Below are 26,838 nucleotides of genomic sequence, written 5' to 3'. Positions count from 1 at the left end.
AGTGACTGATTGGACACTGCTTCATAAGTAAAGTAAGCAAGTGGAGGTACGGATGCAGTTTACTGGGTCAGGATGAGCGAAGTCACACTGTCCTAGTTAACATTACATGGATGTTTATGCTGTGATTATAATCAGCTATACTATGTTTCAGTTGTAATAAATATTGGTTAACAGAGTTATGTTTATGGAAGTTTAATAAAGGTCATCAAACGTCATTTGCTGTAATGTGTTTATTGAAGGGGACCGGGACAAATGAGGTTTGGTAACAAACCAATTTGTCCAGGGACATCCTCAGATGGTGTTTTATAGATATAGTGGTGGGAATTAAGATGGTGGGTGGGTGAAAGGGTTAATCTGAATGTGGGATGATTGGAAGGAAATGAGGTAAGGGGAGGTAGGGTCTTAAGAGGTTTATGCAAGTGTAACTGGGTAAGGAATCAAATTTTGGCATGAACTTGCTACCCGCCGTCCCTCCTTCCCTTTTTTTTGGAGGAATGGTGGGGATTGTGGCTATTTTATCAGTTTGTTGTAGAGCAGAGAATAGGGGTAGGCTTGTCCTCCTCTGTTCCCTCTCTGGTGTTGGATATTCATTTCAATGAGATGGGAAAGGAAAATAAGCAGTTGGATGCTGCTTGACAAGTAAAATAAGAAAGCGGAGGTAAGGACGCTGCCTATTTAGTAAGTTGTTTAATTCAATAAGTGATAAATGAAGTGAGTGATGGGACGCTGCTTCATAAGTAAAATAAATGAGTGGAGGTGAGGACGCTGCCTATTTAGTAAGTTGTTTAATTCAATAAGTGGTAAATGAAGTGAGTGATGGGACGCTGCTTCATAAGTAAAATAAATGAACGGAGGTGAGGATGTTGCCTATTTAGTAGGTTGTTTAATTCAATAAGTGGTAAATGAAGTGAGTGATGGGACGCTGCTTCATAAGTAAAATAAATGAACGGAGGTGAGGATGTTGCCTATTTAGTAGGTTGTTTAATTCAATAAGTGGTAAATGAAGTGAGTGATGGGACGCTGCTTTATAAGTAAAATAAATGAACGGAGGTGAGGATGTTGCCTATTTAGTAGGTTGTTTAATTCAATAAGTGGTAAATGAAGTGAGTGATGGGACGCTGCTTCATAAGTAAAATAAATGAGCGGAGGTGAGGACGCTGCCTATTTAGTAGGTCGTTTAACTCAATAAGTGGTAAATGAAGTGAGTGATGGGACACTACTTCATAAGTAAAATAAGTGAGTGGCGGTGAGGACACTGCTTATTTGGTTGGATGTATAATACAATAAATGGTAATTGATGTGCGTGACGGGACGCTGCTTCATAAGTAAAGTAATTGAGTGGAGGTATGGACACTGCCTACTGGGTCAGGATGAGCAAGGTTACACTGTCCTAGTTAACATTACATGGATGTTTATGCTGTGATTAATATCAGCTATACTATGTTTCAGTTCTAATTAATAAATATTGGTTAACAAAGTTATGTTGATGAAAGTTTAATAAAGGTTGTCAAACATCATTTGGTGTGATATGTCTATTGAAGGGGACCATGACAATGTTTCTTAAAACAATTGTATTGTGACTATATATATATATATATATAGCTGTTAGATTTAGTCCTTTACAACAATGTGTTTGTCTTTGAAGGGTGTTCATATTTGCAGATATCAGGGGTAGCCATGGGCACCCCTAGTGCAAACACTTATGCAAATTTGGTAATGCATAAGTGGGAAAAAGATTTTGTTTTTACTCACCCGTTGTATAGGAAGATATCGGCTTACTACCATTTTGTAGATGACATTCTATTGGTTTGGGAAGGCTCTAAAGAAGAGTTTACTGATGTTAAAAAACATTTGGAAACTACTACAACATTCCTTAAATTTACAGCACATATGTCATATGAGTCTGTGAACTTCCTAGATGTATGCCTTAGTATAAGTAATGGTAAGTTAGGTTCTACTTTGTTTAGAAAAGCCTGCTGGAGAAATTCAATATTGTACTATGATAGTATGCATCCCCGACATATTTTCAAGGGGATAGTTAGGAGTCAGTTCATCAGAATATCTAAAATTTGCAAAAACAAAGATGATTTAATTTGTGAAGCAGACAACTTGGAGAGCATTTTTCTTGAAAGAAAGTATGAAGAAAAACTAGTGAAAAACATTAGGTCACAAGTCCTGAAAGAAGCAGAAATTCCTAACTCATTGTTAAAGAAGAACTTTATATATGATACGAAATGTAAAAACCTACCCTGTTCTGCAGGGAAGTTAAGTTTCTTCACTACTTACACCAACGATAGTCCAAATATTAGGAGAATAATTAGCAATAATTGGAAAGTGTTAATGACACCACAATAAATTATACAGTTTTTAAAAGTCTTGCTGAGTCGTGTTTAGTCCGCAGTTTATTATTTTACTACAGTTACTTTTCTTTTAACTACGGCCTTTCTGTTGTAGTGGTATTTTGTTATACATATATTGTGACATATAACAGAGACTGCCACAATATGTGTGCCTACAATAATCTTTTGACTTTATGTACAAGCTGCGGTAGATCCATATTAGGTAGAAAACAAAAATTGTATTTCTGTGTTTCCTGTTTCTGTCTAAGATGGCCCATCCATCCACTTAATGACTTTTTTTCTCTCTTCTGGATGCAGTTAGACATTATTAAGGTCTGTAACAAATTAAAAAATTCCTCCAAACAACATTCTATTTAAGGAATTCATATAATGAAAAAATACTTTTCTTAATGCATGCTGAAAACTGAAGAAACCTGCATGTAGAAAATAGCTATTGGCTTCTGATGGAAAAAAAAAGATCCATAACTCAGTCCTTATTTTCTAGTTCACTATATTAGCATAATAGTAGGACCACCAGTGCAATTATTTAAAAAATAGGTTAAGCCATAACATGTGATCACAAACTACTTTTGTTCACAAATTCCCTTTTAATTGTATTGAGCAGTAAACGATGTACAATTCTCACCCCATTATGTGTGATATGAGTCAGTGAAATCCCAGAGTATGCAGAGTACTTAAAACTCCCAAAAGGAGTCACTGTTTGATCAAGGGAAACAACTACCTTAAAGTGAAGTTTAAATCCTTCCAGTGAATTAACCTACATTTCAGTTCTTTGACCTTCATCAGGCTGAATCCTTCACAGCTAATGCATTGTAGGGGATTAGAGTTCAAAAAATGATCAGTTGCTTAGCAGTCTACTTAAACAGAAAGGATTTGGAAAGGAAAACAGTGAAGGTAAAAGGCACATGTTCTTCAGTTCATGGCATTTATTTATGCAATAACATGTTAAGCTAACTGTTCAAAGATATTCAGCCATGACCTTCTCTAGAGGCAAAGTATAATGTATCACAAACAATATATTTACAATTGTTATGGCACTAATCCAAATAGAATGTTCTATAATTATTATAAGAAGGAATACTACATAATCAAAAGCAATGCAACATGGTATGTACAAATTATATATTTGCAAAGATATAATTTTCTTAACTTGTTTAATATGTCATTCTGTTCATTTAGCACAATATCTTTGATTAGCCTGCATCTTGAAAGCATTTGAATTCATTACAGGAAGCTATATTTCTGAATACTTTTCTTTACTGTAAACATTGACTAGGTGAGTATTCCAAAACCTGTTCCTTGGTTTAAAGGAAGCAATCTCTTAAGTTTTTAGCATTTAAGTAGCAGACTGCATAAGTAACACGTCTTCAGGACATGATCTAAATAAATAAGATAATGAGAGGATTTTTAAACAACTGGCAAGAGAAGTACAATAATCATACATATGTAAGCCATGTAGAAGGAGAAGAGTCAACTGGTTTGTATTTTGTGTTACTGGGAAGCAGTTGCTTCATGACAGGGAGAAATCGTGATGATCTGTGGGAGAAAGGATTTTTGGTTTTCGTGGTTATGATTTGCTCATATGAGCAATCGCATGAGTGTGTTTCGCTTATGTAAAGGTAAACCAGAAACACATCTACATGTTTTATTAAACATAACATGAAGACTGTGGGAGAAGCAGCTGTGCCGAAAGGCACAGACTGATAAACTATAGTGTAGCGGGGGGACAATTACGCTTTCCAAATAACCCGTTAGCTTTCTTTGCTTTTCTTTTCTATATTTATTTATGTATTTATTCATTTTACCTATTTGAAAATTGCTGTACGGCTTAAGGTTTTTTATGCCATACTGGGAGTTATACAATCCACATCAGACAGACAGTCATCAAAATATGCAGCTCAGTCAAGAGGTTCATGTTGCAAAATCTGGAGGTCATCTTCACTTACTGTTACATTTTCTTACTTGTAATTGAAGTATCTCAAAAGGCATACCATCTTACAGAAGCTGTCAAACATTCTGTTGGTAATGACTCAAGGTATCAACAGCCACTATATTGAAATTCAAGTATTAGATAAAACAGACTAGTGCCACAGAGCACATGTGACAGTAGTTTGAAGTGAACAGTTGCAGCTGGTTTCAGCATGCTGCTTTTTGGAGTAATGGATATAGACGAAAGTAATGGATATAGACAAAAGTAATGGATATAGACAAAAGTATCAAAAGGCAGTATCACTGCTTAGGGTCTGTACATCAGGATTGCTGAGAGATATGATCATTTTAATGTCTAAAGGACATTTTTTTCTACACTGCAGTATATTTATTTTCTAGGTAGAGCTTTTGAAAGGGTGAGATGTTGGCTTAGTAGATAAGGTGTTTACCTTATAAGTACTAGATGCAGGGTTTGAGCCCCATATCTTTTACTAACAGCAATTTGCACTCTGAATGTTTCCTTTTCATGACAGCATTAAAATGTCAGTAACAGTAGACGACCACTTGTCATTTTGTTCAGAAAATCAAAACACATGAATCCAAAAATAAACAGTGATAAGACAATAAAAAACAACCCACTTCTGCCATCACATTTTCCAATACATCCATCAGCCACAATCATTCTCATTTATAGGCTACCTTTCCTAAACCCATTCATTATCCTATTATTATCAATCACAGACTCCCAACCCATACCACAAACCAGCGGAATCCATCATTCTAGTAGAATGTGGGAAAGAATGGGTTACAGAAAGATGATGACCAAGAAAAAAAAGTATTTCTCATTAATACAAAAAACATTAAAAATACATACCAGTGGTAGTTTTTATATTAGTACTCCCTCCCCTGAAAAAAAAACAATGATTATCCCACTTAATACACCCCGTAATTTCGTGACATTCGTATTTCACATACACCAAGCAGCATTCACCTGCCAGAACTAAATGCCTGCTTCTTTTGGCAGTTGAACCAGCCCCCATAGGAATGTTATTTCAATGGCACTAAAACAGAAGTAGGAGGCATCAGAGGGAGAATTACCTTATTCAAAATGGTGGACTAAATGCTTATACTGGTCTGTTTAAAAAACATAGCCCAGCCATTGTTTATTAAAGGCTGAACTACATGCAGTTGTGGTACAAGCCACAGCTTACAGGAATTCAATAGTTTTTGCCATGGCACCCAAAGAACAAAAATAGTATATGATTCAAATATTTAAGATTAAATATTTTAACAAAATAAAATGAAGACACTTTAGTCCATCTTTAGTCCATCAGCCCAGTAAGAAAAGCCATCCATGCTTAGAAGCCCAAAGGTAAAGTTTGATAAGAGAAGAATGAATTTGTTAGCCCATATCTCTGAAATTGGTGCAGTCCTCTTGCATTTTAAAATAAGAGAGCAATTTGTCTTAAAGAAGGTATAGCGTCCAGATTTTCTTTCTTGCAGAGAACTCAGAATATAGGGTTATTTCTAAAAATGCGTGGGTTTTTTTTGTCTCAAAAGCTACTAAAACACTTTCATGTCTTGACTGTAGGGAGTAGGTCATAATATTTATTACGAAGTTGGTGGCTAAGAATATACAACTATTTATACAAATTAAGTGATTAGATGTAAAACAAATACATGTGCTGTTCTATCTACAAATGCCACAACACACAGCTAATAAAATGTACTGATGCTTTTTTTGACTAGAAAGGGAGATGAGGTATGATGAGGAACTAAAATTAATCACTGCACTTGGACATAAGGGAGATACACATCCTTGGTCATGACACCAGTCCCTTTCAAGACACACACACATATACACACACACAAACACACACATGACCACGCAACACACACACACACACACACACACACACACACACACACACACACACACACACACACACACACACACACACACACACACACACACAGATATATAACACACTGACACAAATAGACACACAGTCACAGGTACAGGCACATATGCAGGCAAATGCACAAACATGTGCACGCACTCAAACACATATGTCTAGATTCACAGACAAACATAGACACACAGACACACACAGACACACACACACACACACACACACACACACACACACACACACACACACACACACACACACACACACACACACACACACACACACACACACACACAAACACACACACACACATGCATGTGCACATATATTCCTATGGTAAATTTAGAGGACCAGTATTTTATCTGTTAGCTCATCTTTGGGATGTGGAAAGAAGCTGAAGACACCGGCAAAACTCCATGCAGATACAAGGAGTACCCCAGATGGAAAGTCAACTGCAGAACCAAACAGATTTTGTTAGCAAAACTAGCATAAAAGAGCAGTAGCACAGTGACAGCCTCAAAAAAGAAGACACGGTTCTTACTAAAGTCTGAAATATATTTCCCCTATGACAGATATAAACTCACTAGAGAGAAGACTTGCAGCTCTTTGGGCATTTTTTTTTGTTGCTATTGTTCAAACTTATTGACAATCAAGACAATACAGGATCAGTCAAGATTCCCAAGAACTAAATTTTGAAAACCCGAGGAGCCAAATAATTATTTAAGCTAATGGGTTAACAGTTAAATATATAACGACATTCAAACTTTAGCAGGGAAATAGAAAGTATTCCTTTTTAACAAATGGATTACAGAACAAAAGCATTTGTCTAGTTACAGTTTTCCCGGGTATTCTTGACTAAACAAATTATCCAGCCCTGAGCTAAACTGGCTTGATTTCCAGTACAAAGACGAAACCATACATGTCACAGGCTCTGTGCTATTCTTCTACCACTCTTCTCTTGTCTGACTGCTCACTCCACTCTCTGCTTTTATATCATTTCCATGCAGAAACCACATGTGCAGTGATGCGGGGTTCCATATTTACCAGCTGTGAGTTTGTTTTCTTGCTTCTTGCTGGGAATCTAATTTATAGGAATCAGTAATTGCTCTTTAATTGCCATTTGTCCACAAGAGACTAATAATGGAATGATAAGCGCAGTCTATGTTAAATGAAGTACTTCTTGGAAGTAATATTGGTCAGAGGATTTTACCAGAGAATGGAGAGTTATAAGATTGCTTCATCAAGTGAGGAATAGTATAGCTTAAACAGAAATGGAGCATAAGGGAAATGGAGAAAGCTGATAGGATCAAACGTTAACATGGTCCTACAGTCTGAATTGATTTACTTAGAATAATAGTGTTTTCTGCCTTTTTTCCTGTATCCAGTTTAATATACTCATAAAGGTGGGTATGAAATCTGATAAAACAGTCTGAAAAGCAAAATAAATGACTAGTTAAACATTTGTATATTATCTACAACATGTAACAGTACCAGTCATTTCAGTCACTAATATTCTGAATCTGAATATTTAAGAAAGAAAGCAAACTTTGATGTTACACACAGATTGTGCTTCATATCATTAAAAAAGATTAAACTTTACCAAAACTCAATCCATAGAAACAAGTCAAGACAAAATTACTTCACAAGGACCAGTCAGGGTTTTCAAGCAAAATAACTGCTGCACACTGAGAAGCAAAGACTTTCAACAAGAATGTGCCTGCCCAAAAAAATATAAGTATCTCCAATTGGAATACATAGTATAAGAATGCCAATAAAATCTCAGCAAAGACAATGCATTAAATGTATCCCCATTGCTGAAACTATTAAACTGATGACAGGATGAAAATCAGAGTAGAAGGCTGATACAGTTTTGCAGTCTATACTGAAGACGTAACTCCCGGAATATCCCAGTATATGACCCAGTAATGAGGCCATAGTTTCTATCTTCATGAATTAAATGAGCTTCAAAAAAGATTAAAGGAGATAAAAAGGAAAAAGCTAAAGGACACTGACTCTCTAAAGGGTCTGTTCTGTTTAATTTATTACGAGGGTTGCTAAACGTTGTAAAAAACTTCTTGCTGTGCAAATAAAAACATGTATAAAAGTATTTAAAGTATGTCCCAGTACGGGGAAGAATTGCATACCAGAAAGTCCAAAAAGATAGAAATATCAGCTAGTACAAAACTGCCTTTTATATAAAGACCATGAAGATGCAAAATTACCAGTTTTAGGCTAAATGACAGTTTTTGCCTCCTGATCAATATGCCAATTCTTAACAAAACATTAAAAATTAAAGCTGACTGCAAATTTGATAAATGCCAGTGTGTCAAAAGGACAGTCAGGTTAAAACCATACATAACCTAGTGCTGAATAATGCAGATTATGTGTAGCATCAACTAGTTAGTTGAATCAGTTAAATTCTACACAGTCAGAAAAGGGGCAGTCATACTTCAAGGCAACACATACATTTGGCTTCAAATCATTCTAAATCTCACAGATCTAGATCAAAACAGCCTAATTAGCTAGTAGGAAGATTAAAATGTATGCTGTTGTGAGACATCAAAGCCTTCAGGGACACTAAGCATATCTTTCTAAGCAATCGGAAGTTTAAAGGAGCAAGCTAATCCAGGGATCTGAGCAGCAGAACCCTCCATTTAAGATCCACAGTAGAAGATCTTCCAAAATTCTGGACAGGCATACAAGGGGAAAGGTCTTATCTACACTTGGACAACTGGCATGCCGCCAAGGAATTTTATTTTAAAAATACTACAATATGGTTTATATCCTGTTTGAGGAGTGCTTTTCTGAGATTTTTTTCCTCATTTGCCCAATGTGAAGTTGGTGTGTGTGTGTGTGTGTGTGTGTGTGTGTGTGTGTTTTTATATAAATATGTATATATATATATATATATATATATATATATATATATATATATATATATATATATATATATGTACAGGATTATTTCATCAAATATTGAATGCTTCAAAGATTAAAAAAAAAAAATGATTGGTCATTTTAGAGTTAACCTAATATGAATAAATTCTAGACCCCCTAAAACTATTTTTTCAGGGTGAAACCTCTATACCTTCACATGGGTGGAAACCCCTGAACCCTTAGCTAATCATATATATGAACTCTCAGATCACACAGCATCAGGGTAAGGGCAAAGTCCCAGAGCCCACTATAACTTGATCTCACATGGAATGCAGCCAGCAGGCTGAAAAACAAGTTAAAATGAGTATTCGCTCCTCTAGGTATTTGCTCTTACTACCATATAAAAATACAATACGTATATATCTATATCTATATCTATAACTATACCTATAGTTCCTCACAAAGGGGTCTATGGGGACTTTCCCCTGCAAAAAAAGTGTGTTTTTTAAGGGTTTGCAGCTCACCATTTTTGATAGCCATCTTTCAGAAAATGATGAAATGAAAAACTGATACATGGACTCTTAGGTAAACTGTGAAAAGGCACAACCGGTCACTTGTGAAGAAATCGTCAGGTTGACAACACCAATATCCAGGTTAGAACACTGAAGTAATCACTACTGGCACAGATGGAAACATTAAGTTCTACAACATATGATAAGAAAGCCCCTGATGAAAGTGTGTCTAGTATAATTGAGAAAAATGGTAATGGCCACTACAAAAGTTGTGATATCCTGCATGAAACTGTGATGCTTTTTTATTTCCTAGTAAATTAATATAGCAATAACTCGCTGTGGTGTTGGTAATAATAAATTGCCACGGTTGTTTGGTCGGTTTGGAGGAGAGCCGCCAAACAAACCACCGTGGCCATGGGTAAATTATTTAGACCCACCCACAGAAGTTATATTATATTGCTATTATTATTTTAAAGAAACTTGGCATCCGCAGGGTAGTCTGATGTAACCGCGCGCGCGCAGTACACATCAGAGCAAGCAAAGCAAGAGAGAAAGCTGTTTTAGTTCTTTTTCTGTTAAATGTTAAATGAGTTTAACATGTTAATGACGACAGTTTTAAAATAAAACGCGGACATCTCCGTTGCTTTTTAAAACTAACTGCTCATTATGTTAAACTCATTTATCATAAAAAAGCAAAAGCAACGAGATTTCTTCTCCTTTTTCTTTTTTAACTGCTAATGTTTTAATTGGTTGCACATATAATGAAAATAAAACAAAAAAGCTCTTTAAAATCTTGTTGCTTTCTTAAGTTCATTTAACATAACAACCCATTTTATAATTTAAGAACACAGTGTTTAACAGTGTTTAAAAAACTAGACCTTTTCCATTAATTTTACCGGACCACCTTTTCGATTAAACGGGCACGCTGGCACACGCACGGCCAATTCAATCGTGCTGCGGTATAATTTGATTTATATCTTTCTGCATCACTAGCTCATCTCACCTCCCATACAACTTGTAGTTTAACGACTGACTATGATACTCTGACTACACACACAGACACATAAACAAACGCACACACGCACACACACATACACACGCAAAACCATGGGATCCTTGACTGCTTCTTTTGAAAACTCAATTAAATGCTCTTTTGCCCAACTTTAAGAGATGAAATATAGTGTAAAAACAATTTTCAAATGGTTGGTGAGGTATCTCTGCGTTAAGTATTGTAATATCTTTCTTTACCTGTATATGATTCATTTAGGAAGAGCATATGCCCTTTGGACCAAAAAGTCTAGCCTTTTGTTCTGGCATGTCTTATGTTAAACACATTTTTCACATTCATATGCTTTTCTTGTTACAGTGTGAAATCTTCTTGTACTGCCAGAATCTGTGCTGCCTTTCTGCATGCTTATATTAAACTTTTTATCCTCAGTGGATGAACAGATTCTTCTCACATTTATTATAGCAAACCAATAATCCTAAGAATTCATACAACTCATGTGGCAGTCCAGAAATGGGTTACCTGTCTAGTGAAGACTACATTTTTAAATAAACTGATAATCATCAGATTCTGGTTCTCACATTGTTCCACTATTTTCATAGTTCAGCACAACAACATTTTCCTTATATTTCCATTAATAAGTGTGGTGTGTTCTTTAGGAATAACTCCAAAAACTGTGCACAAAGCAGAAAAGTGTATCTACTTGAAGAAGAAAAAAAAAACAGTATAGTCACCATTTCTTAAATAAAAAAAATGATCAGTAAAGTTACTTCATGTGCCACTGATGGGGTAGAAGATTCTCTAAATCCTTGAGTGAAGATTAGAACTGGGAAAAGGTATCCTACCTTCCTTAGCCTACTTGCCATGCTTCAATGCAGCTACTTAACCGGAATTTAATCCAACAATGCATTTATTTTCTTGCTACCTAGATAAAACTACCGGGCACAAATATATCTCTTTTAAGTTAGAAAGTGTGTAGAAGTTCTTCACTAAATAAAAAAATCTGTTATCAGATCCTTAAATTTTGCAAGTACGCTAAAGCACAGTTGGACTTTATAGTCAGACTTTTATAGCGTCTTAAGGGTAGATTTAATATTAACTTATAAAAATGCTCATGATGAGTTAATGATATCTACTTCTAAACTGCAACACCTAACTCATGATAAAAATGCAGGGTACAAAAAACTTTTTATTCAGTTTTACAGTTTTAATATAGTTCTAAAAAGATGTTTTCATAATAGGTCTATTGTAATCTGGAACAACCTCTCTGCATATAATCCAGAAGCATCATTACTGGCAACATTTAAGCAAGTCTTTTTACATTTTTGCAGGTGGGTGGGCAAGCCCCTGCACCCCTCACACCCCCTACTAAATAAGTATACCAGTTCCAAGATCCCACTACAGATACTACAGTGAGGAAAATGTTAAATATCCCATTCCATGCTGTACAGAGATCTCCATTCAAAACATCTGAAGTTTCAAAATTTCGATCTTATGGTCTCAACCTTTTGAAGTTTGAAGTTTTGAAACTTCGAGCTTCTGAAGGGGATCCATATCTATATCAATATAGCTATATATCTATATATATATTGATCTATAGATCTAAATCTATGAAGCTGCTCTCTTGCTATCTTATTTACAATGAGCATATTTAGTGGCAACCAAGACTACTGTCTAGCTAAGTGATTGTAATCTCACAGAATAAGCACATACAGTCTGAAAAAATCAAACACATTATAGGATGAAACTTTTGACCAGAGCATAGCCTTGATACTATACAATAAGCTGTAAGGTATTAAAAATAAGATATTAAAAAAGAAACTCATGCTTTTTATGCTGTCATTGATTTCCACAGTGATATAAGGGAGATCAGACTTGATTTATGCTTTATATCTAGAAATCACAAAAATACATGACTTTTGTGTATATCCTTAGGCCACCGTACCACGCTATTTGGTATTCATTAAGCAGCTCTGCATGATGTGTAGAGCTGCCAAACAAAGGAAAATGGCAGACTATGCTAATGAAAGGATAAACAGTCGATGCACATGCCAATTAGCCAATCCAACATGGTTGCATTAGTCTGGAAGTTATAAAGCAATTGTGTATACACATTGTAGGCTTTTGCCATGTACACCAAAACTATTTGAAATACAGCTACACATAGAAAATAAAAACATGTTAGGGGTTGCTGCTGCTACTATTATGCTGTATGTGTAACAGGCTTTAAATCAAAGGGCTGCTGCTGCTGCCAGACCTCAGGCAAGAAGAAGAAAGGGATTTAACTTATCCTGGACTGCATGAAATAGAAACTGTTAAAAGATACAGGGTGGACAAGGAAACACTTGAGGAAATATGCAACCTCTGCCACCACATCCTCAGGCCACAGGGAAATCATGGAGAACCCATCCCAGTTGAAATAAAGACACCACTGTAAATAGCACAAAAAAAACTGACGGTAATGCTACTCAATGCCAGAAGTCTAAACCTCAAAATGCATGCACTCGAGGCACTCCTCAGTATGGAGAAAATCGATATGTGTGCAGTACCAGAAACCTGGTTTAAGGCTCCAGAAAGCACCCCAGCACTACCAGGCTACAACTCATACCATACATTTTGGCCACAGAACCCAAACTGAAATACAAAAAGCGAGGGTGTATCCATATTCATCAAGGATACCCACACCTCCAGGTTAGTGGCATGGCACAATGCTTCAGAGATCATCCACGTGCAACTAACAACGGGCAAAACTGTAATTCAAATTGAAGCTGCTACAGATCACCCAGGACCCCCATTCCAGATTTCTGGAAACACTGGGAAATATAAAGGTCCTACCAAACACCCTAATATTGGGTAATTTCAATTACCCAAACATTAACTGGGAGAACTACTCAAGTACTAACTCCCTTGCCCAACATTTCCTAGAATTTATAAACTCAAACATCCTGGTTCAACTGGTCAACACTCCCACCAGAGGTGACAACATATTTGACCTGGTCATCACCAACATGGGTGACCAGTGCTCCACACCGGAGGTCACCCTCTCACTTGTTAGATCTGACCATAAACAAATCACTTTGGATATCCACATTCTGTCCCCACCCCTGAACAAGGAAACCACTGTGAAAAACTTTTCAAAAGCAAACTTCACATTACTTAAGACTGAGGTGGAAAGTTTCAAAGCCCCCATGCTGAAGGAAAACTCTGTCCAAGCTGCAAAATCCTTTACTAATACATTCTACAGTCACCTACAAGAATGCATGGATCGTGCCATCCCAAGCAAAACCAAGGCTCACTCCTCTAAGAAAAGGAAACCAGTCTGGTGGACTCCTGCCATAAGCAAGCTATACAATAGAAGGAGGAAACCAGTACAGAAAAGAGTAAAATCCCAAGAAGGGAAGATATCCCTGATCAGTATCAGCAAGAAACTATGATCCCTCATAAAATCACCCAAGGCAAGCTTTGAAAGAAAAATTGCCAAGGATTCCAAAGATAACCACAAGGCATTCTTTAGCTATGTCAAGAATCTAAGTGGCAATGCTTAGATCTGCTTGGAGTTAGTGCAATATGGCACAAAATACTCTGAACTGACCAATTTCGCCAACATCCTGGCAGACAGGTTCAGCGCAAACTTCACCCCCATCTCACCCCCCAAAAGGGCCCATAACCATAGCAGAAGAATGTAGAGTCCCTGAAATCACAGACAGGTTAAAACAGCCCTCTCCAAAGCCAAAAACACAGCATCAATTGGACCTGATGGTGTCCCAGGCTGCATCCTACATGAGCTCAAAGACGAACTAACCCCTCATCTAATCACACTGTTCAAACTCAGCCTCTCCACAGGCTACGTACCCATAGAGTGGTGCACAGCAACGGTTATTCCGCTCCACAAAGGTGGACCCACAACAGACCCCAGGAACTATCGCCCTATAAGCCTGACTAGCTTGGTCTGCAATGCTATGGAGTGCATCATCATGGAACTCATTAACAGAGACATTGGGAAACCTCCAAACACTGGACCCTACCCAGTTCGGCTTTGTTAAGGGCAGATCATGCCTCCTAAACCTGGTGGACTTTATTGAGACAGTTACCAATGCTATAGACGAGGGAAAGGTGGTACACACAGTCTACCTAGGCCTCACTAAGGCCTTCAACACCATTCCCCATTCTGGTATTATAGACAAGCTCACCAGCCTGAACATAAACCCCTACATCACAATATGGGTTGCCAACTGGCTCATGGACAGAGCCCACATGGTGAGAGTTGCAGGAGCTAGGTCTGACTCTAAACCGGTTACAAGTGGTGTTTCCCAGGGCAAAGTCCTAGGACCCCTCCTGTTCGGCATATACTTCTCAGAGGTACAGGCAAGCACAGGAGGATTATGGCTGACCAAATTCACAGACGACTGCAAATTAGGGGCTATAATTGACATTCCAGCTGACACAGACATCCTCCAAAAGGGTCCCACTGAGACAGATACCTGGTGTCAAAATCATGGCCTCAAGCTAAATGCCAAAAAGCGCATAGTCATCCCCTTTGGAAAAAACAAAGTACCCACAAACTACCACATAGGTGGTAGTCCCCTCAATACGGAAGACATAATAAGGGATCTGGGGACCCAAGTAGATAGTAATCTCACCTTTGATAATCACATTGCCAAAGTGGTTAGGAAATCCTTCTACATGGCCCACCTAATCACAAAAGGGTTCGCATCCAAATCAAAAGAGGTCATTGTGCCCCTCTACTCATCACTCATCAGACCCATTATAGAGTACAATGCCCCATTTGGGATGTACCTTACAAGACACCTGCAACAGCTGGAAAGACCACAGAAGTTCCTCACCAAGAGGATCACTGGCCTCAAACAGATGCCCTATGCAGCTTGACTGAAGAAACTTCAGCTGTACTCGGTTGCATATCGCCTACTCAGAGGTGATCTCTGCCTGACATACTAGGCCATGTCCAACCCAGAATTGATGGACATGCTCCACCTAAAGAAAACCTTATCCCCTTGAGCCACATACTCTAGGGATCTAAACCTCACCACAACAATAATTAGGACATGCTGGAGGGATAGATTCCTGTCCCAGAGACTTCCCATGCTTTGGAACAAGATCCCAATCTACATTAGGCAGAGCTCCTCGCTAACACTCTTCAAGAGGAACCTTGACAAGTGGATGGGAAACAGAAAGTTTACCCCGGGGATCACTTCAGTGGCTCTGCTGGACAGAGGCACAGGGAACTAATCTAAGGGGGCGGCAAAGGCCAACGCATTCTGGCTAGGCTTATAAATGCCTTCGGGCAGATAGCCTAATACGTACCTATGAACCTATGAACCAATGTTTAGCATTATGTATACTAGCTACTTGTACTTTCCAGAGATCTGACCCATTAGGGATATATTAGGGGTTTTACAAGCATCAGTTTCAAAAATATTACATCAGTTTTTAAATACAGTGCCACTACATACAGGGAAGCATATCTGTTTTCCATGAACACCACAGGACAGAGCAAGGACCATGAAGGAAATCTATGCAATAGCACACTTCTCTGAAGTTCTGAAGACCATATGTTGGACACACATAGAAATAAAAGCCACACCTGGGGACCAGAGAAGGAGGCACATCAAAAGAAAATGTTTCCAGTCTATAAACCATCAGGTTTTCTGTAATGCCCAGGAAATCATCTACAGTGTCCATGCAGGTAATCCAGTCAATTTCTCTGATCCACACATATGGCACACTTGTAAGCTGTACACCAGGTTTACTTGGAGTGACATTCTTCAAAGGCATCTAGTGGCTGATGCAGGCAATGTACTGGAGCCATGGCTCATGACACTTATGAGAAACACACACATCCCCACTGAGCAAGGATAAGTTGAGGACCACACTCAAGGTAGGAGTATCATAGAATGCATATTTGGTTTGCTTAAATCAAGGCTCCAGTGTCTAGACAAATCAGGAGTTGCACCGCAGTATGACCCAGGTAGCTGTGCTGAAATACTTACAGTCTGTGCCTTGTTACATAATATAATTCTCAGGAAACAGCTTCAAGGACAACAAGAGGCAGGATCACAATTTCAAGGACTGCAGGTAGGGCCGGCAGCAACAGCAGCAGCAGGTACAAATGAGGAGTCTGAGGGAGAACCACCAGCTGCAGATGGTACTGGCAGATGGAGGTGTGCAAATGATTCCCTGCTCTGGTTAAGAGGCAAGCAATAGCTAGCACACACAATCACTACCTAGGTCAAAGCCTAAAGTCCCAAGCACATATACATAGGCAAACTGAAGTCTGTTAGACTCCACAACCTTTACTTAACTGTGTAATGGCTATGTTCTGATACAATCAGATAGGGACAACTCCCAAGCACACAACTGTTACCAGTAGTCATAACAAGGTAAGTGTGGAACCTGTAAAGAGCAAAAAAAAAAAAATCATATAACTGATTACTTCCATATGGAAATATGTATATGTCCCTAAACAGAGACCTTTAGTCTGAGATGTACAGTTATGTTAGTCATATCTCCTGTCTAAGATGTCTGCAGCATACAGTTACATTTTAGAAAAAGTAGTGTGCATTAAGCATTTCAATTGACCACCATTCATTAAATGTGGAACAGGTCAATTATGCTCTTATTTGCACAATTCTAACAAGGAGCAAGACTGAAGTACCTAATGCTTCCAGTGTTGTAATACAAACTGAAATAGTATGCAGTTCAACAATTACAGGATCAATCATTCACAAATGGATAGGAACAAGAAATCAATAACTTTAGCTCTGCAATACCTAGTGATAAATCCAATTTTGTGAATAAGCAAGCATCAGCTATGCACTATGTGCATCAAACTTATATTCATGCCTAAGTCACAAAGACATGTGCAAAGGACAGGGCACCGTCCACATCATTAGTGGCACATGGGTGGGTAAAAGGTCAAGCTTAACATCAAAGAAGTGAGTTTGTGCAAGTAAGGAACTCATGTATCTCTTGGAGTATACATTGTTCAGGGCCAGTAACAATGGATGTATAGGAGTCCACATTAGTGTTTAGATAGTCTGCATGTGTGTAAAGTGGTATAGGCAAGTGAATTATTTATATAAATGTATGTGTCTCTGCATGAACACAATCAAGCACTGTGCTAACACTACATCATGGCATCGTGGACAGTAGTGTGCCATGCATGGTCCTCACACCTGATCATAAAAACAACCTCTGCCATGTGTTGCGCTGCGCTTCCACACCCCTGTCTAGGAGTTGAAGTGCTTCTTGAATGTGAGTGATGTCTGCTATATGAGCTTTCATCTGGACTCTGCCCAGAACCATGAGCCTGTGGCCTACTATAACTAGATATTGACACTACCGTCACTAATGAAGCAGTGGATGTAGTCTCACTGCAGAAGTAGGATCTTGCATAGTCACATCTACTAACATCAGAAGATGTAATGGCTCTTAGGATACATGGATTCCAACCTTAACCCAAAAGACATTCCATCACAGAAACTGCTTGATTCATTGTGTTTTTCATCCTGTCTAAGGAGCTGTCCACATGGTTCAGGAGTCACTCATGTCAGAATGCACAACATTTAGTAGTCACACCATCTCTTCCGAGACCAGGATGCAACTGCATTAGTGCATACATGCCTGGCAATGGTACACTTTCCTGAGGACTCTGTATATTACTGAGTGAAGAAATTCCATCTGTAATGGAACTCTCTCTGGGGCACAAGGTGTAAGGGCAGTGACATTAGGTAACTAATGCATCCTGTTAAGGGTTTGAATCTGACTGAAAGATGCTTTTAAAAAGAGTACAAGAAGCCCATTTCTCACAACATTTTGAGTAGGACTGTATCACTAACTAAATTGATTATGTTAAACCTGTTTCTTTCAAGCAATATATCAGTAAGCCTTGTATAATAAAACTGTGCTATTTACCATATATGATTAATGTTTTACAGATAAGACACAATCCAATATGTGTCTAATTTCCCAGACATGGCAATAATTATTTTTCATATAAAAATATATAAATTCATATAAAATTCATTTGCATATGTATGATGGGCACAATACTTTTGTCATAATCATCATGACACATCACATACCTCAACTATGTGCTTTGGTCCCTAAAGTCTTCTGAAGTATGTATATAACATAAACTGACCTGTATTAATCAATGCATTCAGTACATCCATCTGAACTATATTTATTGCAGAAAAAAATGACTTTTACATAAGAATGCATTCTAAGACATAATTATAGCAACATACATAAAAGTGTTTTTGAAGTGTATCTTCATTCACTCAGAAATAACTATACATGAAGTTTCAATACTGGAAAGGTAGTTCTTCTCTGGTAACGTCAGTTAATAAATTAAGTTGAAATTTTTGTATCCTTTATCCCATGGGTTCAATTCCTAGCTGTTACAATAATATTCTAACATTGTGTAAGCCCCACCATGACAATATGTCAGAATTATTCAACATTTTTCACCTTTTAAACTGCAACCCTTAAAAGTCATGCCATTAAGCAGTCCATTGTTGAATAACCTCCAAAAAACTGAATGTGTAAATTGGCAGCTCAAAATAGTAAACTGTTAACCTGAGGTACAGAGCTTACATAGTGTGCTATCCTTAAGTAACCACCAAATAACACTTAGATAACAGTAATACTGTACTTTTACGGGATTTATTGTAAAACACAGACAATTCAGATAATTGTAAGCACTTTCATCCTAAACTTGTATGGACTTCATCAGAACCATGATCTTTACTAGCACTTTACATGAATGGCCCATGTTTCAAAGGGTCTATCTTATATGCTTGAAGAGACTTTTCTTTGAGCATATAATCATTGACACCTAAAGAGCGAACGCTCTAAAGTGCGAATGGCTACGTCCCCAAATTTTTTCCTCGGGAAAAAATTCAGTTGGCCATTATTGAGAATTGCCCCTTTTCCCCAAAGTAGAGCAATCTCGGAGTTGGTATATTTAGTTAGGGGGGGTCTGGGGGCAAAGCACCCCACTTGATTAGGTTTTGAAGTTTTTTTTTTTTTTGTGTAGGCCCCCGTGAGTTTTTTCCGAGGAAAAAATTTGTGGATGTGGCCATTCGCGCTTTAGAGCATTGACTCTTTAGGTGTTGATGATTATATGTTCAAAGAAACGTCTCTTCGGGCATATAATATAGACCCTGTTTCAAAAGCACTGCATAGTCTGTTTGACTGTTATTTGGTAGTTACTTAAGGATGGCACACTATGTAAGCTTTGCGCCTCAGGTTAACAGTCCATTGTAGACCACTGGAACCTGTGATAATGTGTGGAGCATCACACATAGCACAGGCAAATGCCATGTTTCATAGCTTTACTTCTATGTGATGTACATAGTGCCAACATATCTGCATATAGTCCATCTTCTTTCAATTGTTCAAATGCAGTTGTCAAGGCTGTGCATCTTTGTGTAATACCAGAAAAAATCAAGATCTGAATTACGTGCCACATTTTTCTAAACAATGCTAGCAAGGAAGAAAATGATGATAAGCTTACGGCACAAAAGTTGGGTGTTGAGGAGACCAGGATCATTGTGACATTCTTCATGAAAAACTACAGCTGTAGGCTGCTGCTGCAGGAGAATTATACCAGTTCTCAGAATAAGGCTAAGCATGGAATAGCTTAGCCAATGCTGGTATTCCACTCAATGGGGAGCAATGGTGCCACCACTACAGTGATCTTAAAAAGTGCAATCATCACCTCCTAAGTTGATGGGAGTCTGAATTTAGGACTGGAAACACACTCCCAGCTGTGCAAAAATACTTACTCATAACCTATGTATTATATAGCAGTGATTATCTAGTCAACCAACACACTAACTTATTATGCTCTCATATATATTTTTTTCTTTTTGTGGTGTAAGGCTGCAGAGGAGATAGCTGCAAACTGTGAGGTGCACCAGGGGAGATGAATTCACCTCAGAGAGACAGGAGGTTAGTATGATTCATGTAAAAATTCAAGCCGTAATGTTATTTTCATTCTGTCAAACACAAGCGTCTCGAGCAGGCTTACATGACCCTTTATCTCAAGCATGCATGCCTTTCCCAATAATTCCTGTCACTTGCATTAGGTGATTAGAATACTTGATTTACTGTGTGTAGGTTTAGAACCCAAAAGCAGCAACTACTTTTTTCAATTGATAAGTATTTACAAGATCTGAACAGCAGTCTGACAAGAAGAATTACATTATGATCATTTTAATTATTAATTTGGAATGCATAATTCAAATCCAATAAATAAAGTCTGCTGTGTCTTTTATCAGAACAGTGAGATCTGTTTACTTAATGACATATAAATACCTTTCCATCATATATGGATATTATAAAGGTATGCAACAGTAAATTATAATTGTTTATGTATTGTCAAATCAAGTTTGTTTATTTATTTATTTTAGAGGGTGGTGTCATAGTTTATTAACAGTATGCTATTTGCATAACTTGCTGCTGAAAAATTAATAATCAACAGCACAGTGAGGTACACTGACCACTACAGTTGGCCCACCATTCCTCCACAGATGGCAGCAGAGACAACCAGCCCTCTAGGCACACAACCTGTGAATGTTGCTTTCACAGCTCCTGCATGACCTGCTCCAAGTCTAGCAGGTAGTTCTGTCTCAGCTGCTGGTGCAGTGGTACCCTCTGGGACAGTAGTAGTGCAACTGGGGATTTTGGTAACTTGGCATGAGCTGACAGGGCTGGTGGAGGATATAATGGAGATGGGTTTCAGTGCACATATATGCAGGGTTGAAAAAGGTCCTTCATCACATAAGTTCATAGGTTCATAGGAGGTTACTAGGCTAGCAGCCCTAGAGCCTTTACAGCTTAGCCATGTTAATCCCAAGTATCCCCATTTGTTCTTTTTTTGGGTAGTTAAAAATGAATTTATAAACAGAGTGGTTCTGTGATCAACACCAGTTACCCCTGTCTATGAGGGACAGGGCTGCCATCCCAGGGGCAAATTTATGGTTTCCCATTTAATTATCTAGGTTGCATTTGAACTGGGTCAGTGGGAAGCTCGGTTTTATATGAATAGAGAGTCTATTCTAGAGAAGCAGCTGGGAGACATATCTGTCTCTCCAGTATAATCTGCTAATGTCACAAGCTGGGTTGAGATCTCTATAGCGAATGACTCTTGAGCCATTTGACTTGTGGATGTACAGCATTTCCATTAGGGCAGGGGTGGTGATTACCCTATAGTTCCCAAGTCTCTCACCACTGGGTTAGAACTCAGGGGAGTGCTGTCAATATTGTAATTTGTAGGGAATTCCATTTTGTCAAAGGGATTAATAATGCATTTTTTTTACATTTAGTTTTAGACCATGGCTTTGGTACCAATCACTTGTTTGTGTTAGCCCTTCTTACAATATGTTGACATGGTTGAGTGACTCAATGATTGCTCCCAGTTTGCAATCATCAGTGAACTTAGTGAGTGAAAGGCCATCTACTTTGGCCTGGACATCTGAGAAATAGATGCCAGACATTAAGGGGCCCAGCACAGACCCTGTGGTACTCCACTGGTGACGGGTCTACTGGTGGTGGTGAGGTTACCAATTATGACAGATTGTTTTCTATGGGTGAGTCAGTTGGCTGCTCATTTAGTAATGTAAGGGTTAATCCATATCTGGGAGAGTTTTTCAATAATACCAGAGTGGGAAATTGTGTCAAAAGCCTTGGCAAGGTTGAGATAGACTGTGTGCACTGTCTTACCTTCATCCATTACTTTGCTAACATTCTCAAAGAAGTCTACCAGGTTTAATAAGCATGATCTACCCTTAACAAAGCCAAACTGGGTTGGTTACAGCATTTGGAGGTCACCTATGTCCTTGTTGATTAGTTCCATGATAATTCTTTCTATGGTCTTGCAGATGAGGCTGGTTAGACTTATGGGTCTGTAGTTTCCAGGGTCAGTTGATGGACTTGCCTTTGTCTAAGGGGGATTACTGTTGTTATTCTCCGTTTTGTAGATACATAGCCAGTTCTCAAGCTATGATTAAAGAGAACACCAAGTGGGTCCACTAGTTCTTGCTTTAGATTGTTTAGTAAACAACCTGGGATATTATCTGTTCCTGATGAGGCCATGTTTTTGGCCTTGGAGTGTGCAGATTATCTGTTATCTAGAGATACTAAGCAGAGAACTGGTGTCAGGTATGCTTTGGGATATGGTAGGTAGGGATAGGATGCTTTGGGATATGGTAGGTGGGAATAGGGGGTTGAAGTATGCTCTAAATCTATCAGCCAGGAGACTGGCGATATCTTTCTGTGTAGTATGAGTGATCCCAACTACATCCAGTTCGTCACATAGCTGGGCATTCAGTTTTAGACTTCAGATGTAGTTAATGATTATCCTTGGCTAGGGATGTGATTTTAGTTTCATAATTTGCTTTAGAAGACTTTACAAGATTTCAGATTTTCTATTAAGGCTTAGGAGGGAACTCTTCCTCTGCAGAGTGATATCCTTCTTGCTTTTGGACAACAGATTATTCCTCTTGTTATATAATCTGTTTATATTTGGAGTCTACCATAGTGTCTTGTTTTTATGGTAAGACCTAGTTTTGATCCAGTTAGGTACAGCAGAGTTTATGCAGGCACTTATGTGTTTATACAGGGCATTTGCGTACACTTCTGCATAGTGATCATTGGTGTCTGCCATTGTGGGTGGTATGAAGCTTTTTGTACCATCACTTAGTACACTGTAGTTAGCTTTGGTGAAGTTTAGTTTTTTTTATAATTTTTGCTCCTGTAAGGGGGTCAGTTCCAGTAGTTACTTCAAACGAGACTGATTTCTGGTCTGACCTAACCAGGGAGGGCATCAGTCTTGAAGACGTACAGCACCCCCCCCCCCAGTTGGGAGCACTATGTCCAGAACTTTAGAGCCCCTAGTGGAGGTACAGACTATCTGTTCCAGAACATTTGTATTAACAAAGTCCAGGAACTCTGAGTGAGCATGTTTTTGTTCATATATGTCCCCCAGTCTATGGAAGGATAGTTGAAATCTCCCATGACTAAGGTGTTGGGCTCTATGGTAAGGGATTCCAGTAAATCCAGATAGGCAGTGTAATTATCCTGATTCATGGTTGGGGCTCTATAGCTAGCAATGATGTGGTATGGTACTTTCTCAGTTGCTAATTGGACATGGAGTAATCACAAGAGTCTTGCTGTTTGACTAGTCTTGAAGTGTATTTGGTTTTAATGAAGATGGATACACTTCTACCTTTGGTTCCCTCATGTTCATTTCGATGTCTGAATATGTGGAAAGCATTGTAGCCTTTCACATCCAGAGTGTTTTCAGCAGCCTTGAACCATGTCTCAGTAACTGTGCATATGTCAGCATGTTCCAAGGTGAGGAGTGCTTCCAGGTAGTGCAGTTTCATGTTTAAACTCCTAGCATTAAGCAGCACAACCCGCGTTTATCTCAATTAGATTTTATGCTGGAAAATTTGTTGTTTTAACATTGCCTGAAAAAGGCATTATGGGGGGGAAAGGGTCTTTGCCAGTATCCGAAAGCCTGGCAGGACAGGTGCAGACCATCTTTAGCAAAGCATGAGGTCTATCTACCATATCCTTCCAGGCTGACAGATACTGGATTCCCCTGGACTTTCAACAGAAGCTGAGCCAATTGGTGAAGTCAATCATTTTTTGTTTACATTGCAAAGATGATACCACATCTGATACTGGCCAGGGGATCTGCTGCAGAAACAGTGATGACAGTTCTGAGGGTGAGGATTAGATTTTCACTGTTTTCAAGTTGGACATGTGTGTGACTAAGATATCCCCTGCCTATCCCCAATCATGGTGTCCTCCAACATTTTGTGTCCATCACAATTTTTATCTGTCTTGTATGTCCTGTATATCTACAGATGCTTCCTAAGCTATCCCACATACCTGGCCCTCTCATTCCTAAGCACCTTTCCCAACCCCCCCAAGAAAATTGGGTGCCTATCCCACAGAAAATGATGCCCCATAAATAGCTCTCCACTTTGCCTATGTGTCATCCTGACCCAATTGATTAATTTCAATTAGCCATGCAACATTATTCTGTTGTTGTCACCCATCACTGGTGTGGTGATTCTGCAAAGTCATGAAACTGTGCGTATAATTGCACAATTAAGTTGTGAAGAAGTGGATAATTGTGGTACTGACCCATGACTTTCCTGAAAATTTTTGTATTCTTGTCCATTTGTTGTACTGTCTTCTTGCAATTTCATTTTCACCACTGTCCTGTGCACCCCTTTTTCACACACTTAATCTGGTTAAAAAAATGATTCACACGCAGCACACATGGCCTGACATGGCCCTTGGAAATGCCTTCACTTTATGTTCTGTGTGTTTGCACATAATTTGGGATAGCTCTTTAACTTCTTATTGGAAAAGCAGAAGATTTCAATTTAATCTGCAGCAGTCTAGTTACTGTCATGTAAATGCAGTTAAATCTGAAGACAGACTAAAAGCAGTACTGTGGAACAGTTAGTTTAACAATTCATAGGCTAAAGGATGTATTAAAGCAGAAGTTCCTATTTGGTGTGTTGTCATAATTACCCTGTTTATAGCCTGATGTTTTGACACAATGTCATGGGTTCAATTACAGTTTTATGTCAATTTATTACTTCATGACATATCATATTCCTATGACATATGTTGAAAGATTTTTGAATAATTTCTAGGGTTTTAATCCAGCCATTAGCAAAGTGTTATGGAATGTTTTGGTATACTAAATTAGGTGTACCTGTTGGCTACATATTGTTGTGAGCCACTATTGTCCTTCTTCTGTCATAATCTACTTTGCCCCTGCCACCATGTCACGCTGCCGAAATTGTCTTCTCCCTTCTGTATCATTATTCTTCCATCTTTGCATTTGTACAATTTCTGGCACAGGGAAACATATGCAATGAAGGCTAAATGGAAGCTGGATTTGATTGCCTTTCATTACTCTGTCTCACTTTGCTCTGATGTGCTAAACTATGTTTATTCAGTTTAATGTAATTTTCATCAAGATGAACACCTAGATATATGGATTACTATGAGCAACATGGTAAGAACGATGAAGACATACATTTATGTTTGCTGGAGTCTGCTATTAAATAGTAACTATCACAATTATGATTTTCTATGTGTTGTGCTAAGATAATACCCAAGTGTAAATGTTTTTCTTGGCAGGCTGAAAGTGCTCGAAAACATATGGATAAAAAATGTTTCACAATGTTTTCTCTAATTACTGTGGCTGTAAATGTTGGCTAAATATTTACTTAACACTTCATTATCCTGCTGCTACATTAATGTGCCTTCTACCTTCTCTGAAGCCTGTCATCTACAGATATTTGCATGGATGTTGACACAGAGTAACATACAGTACTGCTAATTACCATTGTAAATTAAATACTTCAAGCTATGATTACGAATCACCTGACACTTTCCCATCAACAGGCAAATCAGCTGAGCAGTGCTATCCTGAAAGTCTACAATAAAAGCAGAAAATCAAAAACTATAGTTTTCTGTTGTACAATGTTTGTATGTTTATATTATTGTTGTCAACTGGTGATCATGGTTTCAGAGTGATGTTGACTCACTTCATTTATTTATAGCATATGTCTGCTATACAGTCTTTACATTTGCAATGTGTAACCAGCTTGGTTAACATATTCTCACAGGAATCCATCATTGTCATTCTGCAGTGCACTGTTCTATGAATGACTTGCATGTTTGTCTTGCCAATGCATATAGTGCAAGTATGAGACAATAGAAGTGTTCAATCATCCTAATATGAAGTCACAGCAATGTTTGATTGATAATCCACTGGTGTGCAACAGTCAATGTGTATGTCATCCCAGTATATAAAATATGTTAAAGTCCCTCACAGTCACACAATGTACAGTAAGAACAGTACCTTAGCATCTCTTACAAGCATTGTTTTTACAAACATCCCATTGCTCAGTTTCACATAGGTATTGCCCATCTTCTCCTGTGGTGTTTGCAGCTAATACATATGTTCATTACATTGTATAACCTAGATAAGAAAGAGGTTTGATGCCCAACATGGAAGACATATATATGTGTGTTTGTGTGTGTGTGTGTGAGAGAGAGAAAGAATTTGTGTAGCACTTGTGCTTGATCCACTTCTCCTGAGAATAATACATTTAATTGTTCTCACAGATCCCTAATCCTAATTTTTACAGAAACATACTATATAACATATATTGAGGATG

The sequence above is a fragment of the Protopterus annectens genome, chromosome 3.part1, assembly GCF_019279795.1.
Source record: "Protopterus annectens isolate FY-2018-M chromosome 3.part1, PAN1.0, whole genome shotgun sequence".
Lineage (NCBI taxonomy): Eukaryota > Metazoa > Chordata > Ceratodontiformes > Protopteridae > Protopterus > Protopterus annectens.
The sequence above is the reverse complement of the archived record's forward strand: the minus strand, read 5'-3'. Positions refer to the sequence as shown.